Genomic DNA, 12,398 nt, shown 5'->3' with positions numbered 1-12,398 from the left:
TACTCCTGATCAGAGTATTATAATATTGTGGGTTCCAATCCCATCAAGGTTTTTCCCTTTCTGGGTTTCCACGTAAAAATTATGGTGTTATGGTTTTCTTATTGTTTGTGTTTTGCTTCTGCACTTTACTTTTATTCATTTGTATCTGGTGGTTAAAGAATCAGGTTAAGAAAGATGTTAATTGCAAAGCACTGATTCACCCCCCCTCTCAATGTTCATTGATTCCAACAAATCAGAGACAACATTCAAAGAATCTAAAGATGGTATGGATGATGATGAGAGTCTGGATGAGTTGGAAGCAAACTTTGTGACAAAACTGAAGAAAGGCACCATCAAATATAAAGGTATGTTACCCTTTAAATGTTTCAAATGTGGAAAGATTGGTCATATAGCTACTAGATGTTTGGAAAAGGGAGCTAGATAAAATTTTAGGGAAAACAAAGGAAAATTCAATAAGAAAGCCTATTATGTTAAGGATGATGCTGGCATTTCAGATGATGAATGAGGCTATGAGGAAGGTGATTATTTATTTTTGGTAGAAAAGGATGTTTCTAAGTTTGATAATTCTAATACTGTTGCTAATGCATTTCATAGGAATGAATGGTTGATTGATAGTGGATGTTCAAATCATATGACTGGTGATAAAAGTAAGTTTATAAAGCTTGAAAAACATGATGGAGGTTCTATTAGGTTTGGAGATGATCAAACAACATAGGTTGTTGGAATTGGTTCAATTACTTTTGATGGAAAACATAGCAACTGACAATGTTTACTATGCGAAAGGTTTGCATCATAATCTTGTGAGAGTTGGATAGATGTGCGAAAATGGATATAATGTTGTTTTTTCAAGATAATGGATGTGAGATTCGGAAGGAGTCTGGAACGGTTATTGCGGTAGGAAGGAGGACAAATGGAAACATGTATCAGTTAGAAGGAGCTACAAGACATTGTTTAATATCCCAACTTGATGACAGCTAGCTATGGCACCAGAGGATGTGTTATATCAACTTTGACAACCTAGTACATAACAATTCAAGGAGTGCAATGAGAGATCTGCCGAGATTGACTAAACCGGAAAACAACATCTGCAAAGAATGTCAAATAGAAAAGTAGACAAGGAGCAAATTCAGAGGAAAATAATACTTGTCCATAGGATTACTAGATTTGATTCACACATATCTATGTGGTTTTACCCGGACAAGGAGCTTGCAAGGTGAGAGGTGTTTCATGTTACTGATTGATTATTATTCTGGGATAACTTGGGTTGCATTTCTAAGAGAGAAGTCTAAGACATTAGAAAAGTTCAATATTGTGAGATTTTGTCAAGATCAAGAGCTCAATGAAATGTACAAAATAGAGAGACAAAATATAAGACAAGAATAAACTATATTATCATCAATAGATAGAAAAATGGTTGTCCATACAATGAATATGGGCCTTCTTATATAGGCAAGGCTATATGGATATATGAGCACACAAACATGACATGTGGCTCAATAAGAAACAAGGGTAGGTAGGAAATAGGTGTGGTAGGTAGAAGAAATAATAAAATATTCCACATGAGGTGGATCACCCACCAAAGGTGAAATGTAACAACAAGATAAGACCACAAAAGGTGGAAATTGTCCTACACACACTATCCTAATGTGGCACAAACACCCAAGTGTCTCATACCCAAACTACTATGAAATACAATATCCTAAGTAAACTAAAGTAAGGTGTAATAATATCCATGTTGAATAATTATTTACACCAACACACCCCCTTAAGTGCAACTTAGGGGAATGCACTTAAGTCTACAATGCAACTAAGCAATGTAACATGGGTCCCAACTACGAGGCCATGTTAGGTACCCATGTACAAATGCAAATGCATGCAAACCAATGCAATGAAATCTCTCACAAAGCAGAGAAAGAGAGAAAAATCCAATGGGAAAAAACCCTCCCCCAAAAGAAAGATAAAAACAATACAAGAGAACTCTCATAGAAGCATGTGAGGAATAAAACCCCATGCGAGGAAAAAGTCCCCCCCATATGAGAGAAGAAGTGAAGCTAGGAAGCCCCCCCTCAATGTAGAATCTGCATCAATGATAGAAGCTCAATGATGTATGAAGAAACTACTCCATGAACGTCGAACAACATTCCTCCCCTTGGGAAGAAACAAAACCAAAGGTGTATCCATGAAGTCTCCCCAATCATGAAGGGAAGATGTATGAAAAAAACTCATGATGAATGAAGTCTCTGAAAAACTTCTCAAGTGTCCCCATGTCGATGCTGAAAGGTACCCCCTCCAAAGGTGGTGAACTGCTCCACACTGCTGAAAAAAGCACTCCAAGATCTAGTGGAGATGAATGTAGAACAAGTCCCAAAGACTCACAGGTCTCCTCCAAGCATAAAGAGACCTCCTCCAACTGTTGTACATAAGAATCCACAATCATATCAACCTCGAAAGAATGATCATGTAGAGAATGAACAAGAGGGTCAGAGTGTTCCCTCACAACAATTGAAGAAGGATCATCTTCATCAAAGAGAAGATGAATATCATCAATGATGTCTCCCAAATCTTCTATGTAGGATTCCACAAACAAACCTGCAATGTCTGTCAAGTAGTCATCCCAACAAACTGAAGCTGGAAGACATGAAATATCTTGCAGCATCCTCATGTTGCACACAGATCTTATGAATGAAGCATACTTTGAAGGACATTGGTGTAAAGTTTGATGATCCTATCGCAATCATGTGTGATAATACTAGTACAATAAACATTTCAAAGAATCCAGTACAACATTCCAAAACAAAGCATATATCTATCAAGTACCATTTATTAAGGGAAAAAGTGTTCGACAATAAAGTTAGACTTGAGTATGTACCTACAAAGGAACAGATTGTAGATATCTTTATTAAGGCGTTGTGCAAAGATACTTTTTAGTATCTCTTACAAAAGTTACGGGGTGAACTCACAATAATGGTTCCCACTTTTTTGCCACTTTTGACACTGAAATGAACATTTTTAAAATAATCTTCAACTTCCGAGAACTATAACTTTTAAACTATTAAAAATTTGAAGATGATGTAAATTAGTGATTTGTATAATTTTGTTTGTAGATTCTATATATAGTTTTTTCAAAAAAATTTGAAGGATTTTTAAAAAAAAATTCCATCTCCCTCGAAAAGTAGTTTTTTACAACAAACTACATTTTTTAAGAGTAACGTGCCTCTTGAAATGCATAACTTTTTTTCTATAAATGATAAAAACTCAATTATTTTGAATTTTGGTTTGTAACATCAATATCCAGGGCTTGCATTTGGTTTGATAGTGATATGTTCAATATTTTTCATTCTATAAAGTTTTGAAGTCCGACCAGTCATAATTCAGACATAGGTTTAAGTTTGAACACATAACTTGTTCTATATATATCAAAATTCAATTTATTTATTTTTGTTAGAAAGAAGAAATCAATACCAGGGGCTTAGATATTTTTCAGAATTTTTTTGAATTAGTTTCTTATTTTTTCCAATGCGTTGGACAGAGAAGTTCATGTTCGGTGAAAAACCAATTTTCCATAAAATTAAAACAACAAGAACATAATAAATTCAAAATATAACAAAATTATACTTGTTGGAAAGCTTTCTCCGAGTACTACCATCTAATATTTTTGGGTTATCAATATTATTTCATTCGTGCTTTGAATCAGAGCTTCGAAGTCATAAATTCTTCAAAACTCTGAAAAATTTTGGGAGAAACCTCTAACAGCACGGTTCGAAGAAACGGTACTTCGATCGAATTGGGTTCACTCGAACGCCCATTCGCTCGAACCCATGGGATTAATTTTGGCCTGTACTTTTTTGTAACGGTCAGGTTCAAACGAACCTGACCATTTTTAACTGTCGGGTTTCATTCGAACCCTGGCCGACGCAATTTTTTTAATTTTTTTTATTTGTGGAGTCGTATAAATGTCCATAATTTTTTTCATTTTTTATCACACAAATGATTAAAATAATTCGCATTTTTGGATGAGAGAAGACATTTGAAAATTATTTTGAGGACAATAATTTGAAGATATTTGAAGGTTTTTTTAAAAGCATGGGGAACAAGAAGAGAAGGCAAAATAAGACTTCAAGGAATTATTCTCCCAAAATGGAAGAAAGATATCGAGAACAAAGAAGACAAAGACATCATGATGCAAGTATGTATTTTTATTTTTATTTCTATTTAATTTTATATGCATTACGTACCAAAAATAGTGTTTATTTATTAGTATTAATTAGTTCAATATTTTTTATCTAATATTTTTAATGAAAATTAATTTAAAAAATCTTAATTAAATTAACTGGAAATAATAGGATTAAAAATAATCTTGTTTTAATTGGAAAGCATAATTAATTTAAGATAATATGTGTATTTGCAAATTTCAAATTCCATTAACTTGCTTGTTGTGTAATTGCATTTTTGTCTTATATAATTAAGTCCATTTATAATAGATAAGACCTATTAAGTCATAAAATTAATAAGACCTATTATGTCATAATTTAGGTTCTAACTTATATATATTGAATATTTAAGACATGTACTTAATTTCATGTGATAGGTCCTTTAATATCACATAATATATCTGTCTTAAAGGGAGTTAAGTATATTAATCTGAAATGTTTTTGCATACGTGGTCATATTAATTTTAATAATAAGGCCTATTAGGACTATTACATTGATTATAGGTCTTAAATGTGACATAAATTTATAACCTATTACATGTTGAATAATTTAGGTTCTATTTATATGACTTCACGTATGTAAAAACATTTCAGATTAGGAGGTCTATTATGCAATAATAGGTCTTAAATATACACACGTGACAAATTATAGTCCACCTACATTATGGTCCATAACAAATTAATATGAGGTCACCTTTATCGTATGCATGCATCAAAATATTTGTACTTTTAATTTTCAAAATTGGAATTTCTAATTTATCAAAATTTCATTTTATGTGTTATTAGTGAGAGATTGAGGTTTTCAAAATAACTCATCAATATTTATTTCCACTTTATATGTTTATGTTTATTTGTTATATTAGCGCAAAACAAAATTTAACCTTAACACTATACGTAAGGAATAACATAAATTAAACGATAACAATAAACTAATTATAATTCTTCATGTGTAAATCTAGAATTAAACATCAGAAAAAAATTAAATTAAAATAATTATCATCTTCATGAAATATTAATTACTGAACAAAATTTAACTCTAACTCTAAACCTACTTGCACAAGTTAAATAAATTTGAGCCCTAATCCTAACCTGAGAACAAATTGAACTTTAAACCTAAAAAGGTAATTTAATTAGAGTTATAACACTGAGGTCCTAAAAGTAATTAAATTTAATAAACCAAATTGAACCCTAATTTTAACACAAAACTTTAAGCCAAATTCACCCCTATTCTTAAAGCTAATTGAATAATCTATTAATTTAAACCTTACACCAACTCTTAAATTATGTGCAGAATGGGCTCGAGAAGAAGGGAGTTCTGAAGCGGGAGTCGAGGCAAACGAACCTGTTGAAGAACACAATATAGTTGATGAACACAGGGAGGAGATTGTCCAAGTTGAACCAATGGAGACCTTTGAAGGAGAGGGGTTAGGCTCCTTACCTCCTACCACTGATATGGATGAGCATTCTGTGGATCTAGCTAAACAGGTGAAGAGAAATATTTCTTATAAAAATTTAGATCATTTACTTGAAATGGATGTGGATGAGTTGAAACATCTCAGTGAAGAACCTAGACATACTAAAAGGAGGTCAATGAAGAAAAGTGCAAAAGAAATAATGTCTCATTTCAACAATCTTGATACTACACTAGAAAAAGCTCAATTGTTATCAATTGTACTTACTCATAAAGACTTAATAGTTCCACTAAAATTGTTGGGTATAGATACAACAAGTCAAAAGAGGAAAACTTCTCAGCTCCAAAAATCTATTGTTGATAATATTAAGAAAGGTTTGGTGAACATTGGTAAAAATTCTCAAAAAATAGATAAGACCATTTCAAGAAGAGTGATGTTGACATCTTTAGTAAATGAAAGATTGCCTCAAAAAAGACAAATCTCTTCACTATCATCTGAGCTTTGTTTTAGTAGAAGGACAATATCTAAATATGTTAAAAGGAGAAAGATTTTGGATGATACTACCTCAGAAGGGAATTGGGCAATTATGTGTAGAGCTCCTCGTTCTGATAGAATTAAAGATGGTGTTAGGAACTTTGTGACAAGTTTTTGGAATGATAATACTCATCCTTCATCAAATAGTAGAGATGTTATCAAGCAAAGGATTGGTCCTGATCATTATGATCTCATGTAAAACATTGGATAGACACAACAAAACATGAATTGTATGTGTTCTTTACTAAAACAAACCCTCATATAAAGATTGGACAAACCATGTTTGAATGGTTAAGGCCATATTATGTGAAGTTAAACAAAGTTTTTGAAACTTCTTGTTATCATTATCACATCGAATTTGACTTGTACTATCAAGCGTTTCAAAAGATTAGAGAAGATAGTAATGGTTATGAAAATACTCCTCCTAAACGAACAAGTCAATTCATAGCATCCATCTTATGTGATAAATCAGATGATAATGCAACCGGTCAAATAAATTGCATAAGAGGAATTTGTGGAACCTACAGGGACTTGGCTAAATTGCCTTTGAGAGATGAAGATACTGACATGAGGAAGATGGTAAATTGCAAGAGTTACAAGTACAAAAAATTTGAAACAAAATTTGGAAAGGAATCTACAAGGCTAGATTATGTAGAAGAGGAAATACCTATTGGAACATTTTTGGAAATTTTTTTGTAAGTTGATAAAACCATACATATGCCATGTTTTTTTTGCCAAGTGGCAAGAAAAACAATTTAAAAGATTAAGAGACACTTTCCCACTTGGAACTATTCTATTTGTAGTTGACTTCGCACAGAATTACTCTTTTGTACATCAAAAAGAGATTCAATCAGAGTATTACTTTTCAAAGCAAATCACTATTTTGGTGCATATGTTATCGACATGCACAGATGAATTTGGATGGTGTTGATAGTACATTTGAAAATCGTGTCATTAGGAAAGAGTACCACTTCTATATTAGTGATGATAAGGAGCATGACACACTTTTTGTACAACATTGCTTTAAGAAGTTTTTTGAATATTTGAAAGATAGAGGCATAACAATAGTTAAAACATTTTGTTTGGTCTGATGGATGTGGGACACAATTCAAATCTTTGAGGCCATTTTATGCACTATGTAAATATCATCGAAATGAAAAAATACCACACGTTTGGAGTTTTTTTTAGAGTGGTCATGGAAAGGGTGAACATGATGGTGCAGGAGCTTGTATCAAACATGCTCTAAAAAAGCATCAAATAAAGTATACAAGAGATCGTATAGAAGATGCACATGATGTTGTTGAATGGTGTGAGAAACACTTTGAGAAACCTAATTATCCTTAGGAATCATCATCGAGAACATACAGACCCATTCCATATAGAGTGTTTTGGGAGATAACCGGTACGTGTTCTCTTTTAGTGTTTTATTTAATTTTTTTTAATCTTTTAAAAAATACATGTTCCTAGTTCAAATGTTTCAATTTAACAACTTGATCTACATGTACATTCTTGTACACATGTACATTTTGCAGATGTAGATAGAAGATCAATGCATGGATGCAAGAGTGTGGAGAGGACAAGATCTTTGCATTGTGTCATGAGTACAGATAATCGCCCATGGACATTATACACTAGGGATTATTCATGTTTTTGTTCTGAATGCATTTTCGAAAACTATGTTGATTGCAAGAACCAAGAGCTTGGATATGTTAGTGAATGGAAATTGGTGCCACTAGATGTTTCTGACACATACGAGGATTCAAATGAGGATGAAAACTTTGAAAACATTCCTTTGATTTCTGGTGATTATGATCATATTTCAGGATTGATTAAAAAAGGTAAATATGACGTACACGTAAATATTTCCTTAAAATGACATGTAACTTAGAATTTATTTAACTTGTGTCAAATTGCAGGAGATATTTTTGCAGTCATAGTAGAAGATGGAAATATAGAAGGTGTTAGTTATTATTTATTGTGTTGCACAGAAGAGAGAAAGAAGTTATCAAAATCTGAAATGAGTGATGGAATGTCATTTCCCACAATTTTGAACTGATTTGAATATGTATGTACAAATCGCTTACGTGGAAATTTTTAATTTCTCACATTTCTTATATACATGTACATGCAGGCTCAGTTGTAGTGCAAGGGACATATTTCAAACAAGTTAAAATTGTTCAACATGGGATTCATTTCACTGAATACCAAATTGACAACAAGGTATATCAATATAGTCACTTGGTCATTGTTGTTGGCCTAATTCTTCAAACAGTTCCACGTCGAGGGCGGTCTCAAAAGTGGAGACTAGATAGTGAAGATCATGACAAAATATTAAGTGTTATTGAAGAGCGTTCTAAACCACTTGATGTGGTATGAACTATATATATTTAGTAATCCAAAGTACACATGTGGTTCAACCCACATGAATTGAATTAATACTTGATGAATTCTAGATCTCTTAACTTGTTTTGAAACTTGGATAAATATTTTTTAAGTTTAAACACATGAAATTTTTAATTATATCAAATTAGGATGTATGAAGTTAATTCAAGTATGTACATATTTAAATGCATGTTTAATTTGTATGTATAAGGTACTATATCTAATTCTAAATGCATATAATTTGTAAGGACCACTAGTTAAAATAATTCAATTAAAAAATGCATATTTAAATTAGAATATAATATGTACATGTGTAAAATTGATATATGGAATTAGGACATGTACATGTTGTGAGCTATTTAACTACATTATACATACCTAGAAGCACATACCATGTGAACTATTTAGTACATGACCTATTAAGTTTAGTTTGTTCATTTGATATTAATTAGTTCAAGTGTGATTTTTATATTGTTCATTGGAGTGTCCATATACTCTTTTGTTTGAACATGTTCTTTTAAATTTTAATGCATATCTACTATATGTACATACGTGTTACATGTAGTTTAAAATTTAAAGTTTTAGCTCTAACACATGTGCATTCTTGATCATATATATATTTGAAAGTTCTAGAGAACATACATGCATTCTTGATCATATATATATATATATATATATATATATATATATATATATATATATATATATATATATATATATATATATATATATATATATATATATAAAGTGTACACATAATTATTTCTAACATGTGCACGTGATATATATATATATATATATATATATATATATATATATATATATATATATATATATATATATATATAATCCAGTCCAATCCATCAAACATAAAGTACATATATAATCTAACATGTACATGTGCATGAAATATAGAATCTCTAGTCTCAACTTCATATCACATGATGTAGGAAATATATATATTCCGATCAAACACAACAGAGGTATAAAGTATAATCTAGTCTAAACTTCATACATGCATGAAATATACAATCTGATCAAACATGTAACCAAAGTATTTAAAGAATATAATCTAGTCTAAACTTCATACATGATACATGAAATATATATAATCCATATAAAACACAAACCAGGTATAAAGTATAATCTAGTCTAAACTGCATACATGCATGAAATATATATATATATAATCTGATCAAACACAAACAAGGTATAAAGTATAATCTAGTCTAAACTCCATGTACATGCATGAAATATATATAATTTGATCAAACACAAACCAGGTATAAAGTATAATCTAGTCTAAACTTCATGTACGTGCATGAATATATATATAATATGAAAATCTATAAAAAGATAAATGTAAATGAGCTATAAAGTCTGGAGAAAATCAACAGGGTTCATGTTGGCTACAAACTGAGCAACCATATGAGGGAGACTCCTAGTGAGAGTCTAGATGTCCAATAGACCCTTGCAAAAGTAGAATTTATTTAAATATTAAATATAATATATCTATCTCTCTAGACGTGCATGTACATCAAATCCAAGTAGAGTTAAATAAAAATTTAAATATAAATTGTAACGTGCATGTATACATACATGTACATATATGTACCAAAAACCATAACTTGTTGGCATTTTCAATAGAAGAAGATTGTTGATATTCATTAAGGATATTGAGAAGGTTGTTGAAGATTATTCATATAACTGGAAAAAGGATGATAACTATCTTTATAACATTATTTTGTCAAGAAATTGATTTTTTGATTCAGTATGATGTTGCCATATGTTAAGAAGATTGATTTGAAGAGAATTAAGTAGTCGGTAAAAGACACAGGAAGAATGTGATAAGAAAGGGGGGAAATAAGTTATTCAATGGGCAACTATTACCGTGTTAGACAATGATAAGATCATGATGTTTAGATTGTTTTGATATCCTACATATGTTGTTGATTGTAAGGTTAATACTATACTATGTTACCGACCAAAGAACCTAGTCGGTAAACCCTAAGGAACCTAGTCAGTAAACCCTAAGGTTATCTATATCGGTTAATGAAGGCAGAATGTCTACCAAGTAAATAGTATTTACCGAGTTGCAACCGAGTTATGACAGAGCGCATTGGATGAATAAAAGCATTATTTAATGAAGGACAATGATGAGCTGGAGATGTATAAATGATTGGTATGTCGAGCATGAAGTTTGTTAAGGATCTATGGCAATGAAAGATCGGCAAGAAGATCTACAGTGCAGATTGAACTGCAATAACCTTGTGCAAGTTCCAAGAAAGGAATGCAAGTCCCTAGGCAAGGTAAAACATTTTTAGATCGAAGGATGCATTGAACCTAGTCAAGATTGAAGATTTGATGGCTAAGATTGATCATGGGAAATGTGATCAAGGAGATTCAGCGGTTAGAATTGTTTATAAATAAGAAATTATTGATGAACAATGTAGGCGGGCAAGTGTAAGCACAGGGATGCTACATAGTGATTACCGAGCACAGAAGCTTGAAGACCTGTTTGAATAACAGAGTAAGGAGCCCAGCAGAGGGACAAGATAAGTCCTATGATAGGATTGTTTTGAGTAAATAAGAATCTGCTTTAGCATTTTAGATGTGAAATTGCAGATATATTTTTATTACTGTTATTTTGTAAGTGACAGAAAATCTCTTAACCGAGTGGACTTAACAGTCTTATTTGTAAACCCTCTAGCAAGGTGACATTCTAAATGAGTGTTTGAAATCCTTTGACAAGGTCACCTCTAACAAAGTGAAGATCCTAACAGATCTGAGGGAAATCCCTTAACCAGGTCACATCTAGCAATGTGTTTGTAATCTTTAACAAGATTTTCTTTTAACCGAGCATACTCTAGAAGAGTATATTTCTTAGTCGGTCTGAAATCCCACAATGGTTTTTCCCTATTTGGGTTTCCACGTTAAATCTGGTGTTATATGTGTTATGATGATTATGTGTTTATGAATTTGCATGTTTAGCAGTTTTTGGTTATATTGTTGAAGTATATGTTACCGAGGTTGAATCTGTTGATTTTATGGAAGATTAAGTTTATATGATTCACCCCCCTCCCTCTCATCTTGTTAGCTATTGGCATCAGTACTTTACATTTAGTATCAGAACTTACAATTGGTATCAGAGCTTTGGACTCCAGAAGAAAAGTTTAAAGGTACTTGAGGCAAAGATCCGAAGATGTATAAAAGGGATGCACCAAAGCTGAACAAGTCAAGTTTCTCCACATGGCAGAAAAGGATGAAGCTGCATTTATCAGGAATTGGAGAATATGCAACATATTATTTGGAGAATGATTACATACCACCAAGCACCAACCCAATGACCTTGGAAGAGATAAAGGCAAAGCAAGAACACATTCAAGCTATGATTGAAATAACATCAGCATTGACCGACTCAGAGTTTAATGACCTGGAAGGCTGTAATGATGCAAAAGCAACGTAGACTAAGCTCATATCAGTATATGGCGGTGATGAACATGTTCAAAGAGAAAAAGTAGATAGTCTAAAAGGACAACTTGAATCCATGAGAATGAATGAAGGTGAGAACATAACCCAATACAGTACAAGGTTAAAGGAGACTGTCAATCAAATTAAAGGAGCAGGAGGAACTATTGAAGAAAAGGATGTAACAAGTAAGTTGTTGAGAACTCTTCTACCTACTTATGTCATTCGAGTCTCTACAATCAATGAATTGAGGTCTGTACCTAACTTGCCAGTTTCTTTGGATGCTACTATAGGTAAGCTACATGCATTTGAGTTAAGTAATTTTGATAACAGTGGGTCTTCGGTAAATAAAGTTGAATCTACATTGAGTTCATTTCATATTGGTGAATTT

This window comes from Cryptomeria japonica, chromosome 1 (genome assembly GCF_030272615.1).
Source record: "Cryptomeria japonica chromosome 1, Sugi_1.0, whole genome shotgun sequence".
Taxonomy (NCBI): Eukaryota; Viridiplantae; Streptophyta; class Pinopsida; order Cupressales; family Cupressaceae; genus Cryptomeria; species Cryptomeria japonica.
Note: the sequence above shows the minus strand (reverse complement) of the source record.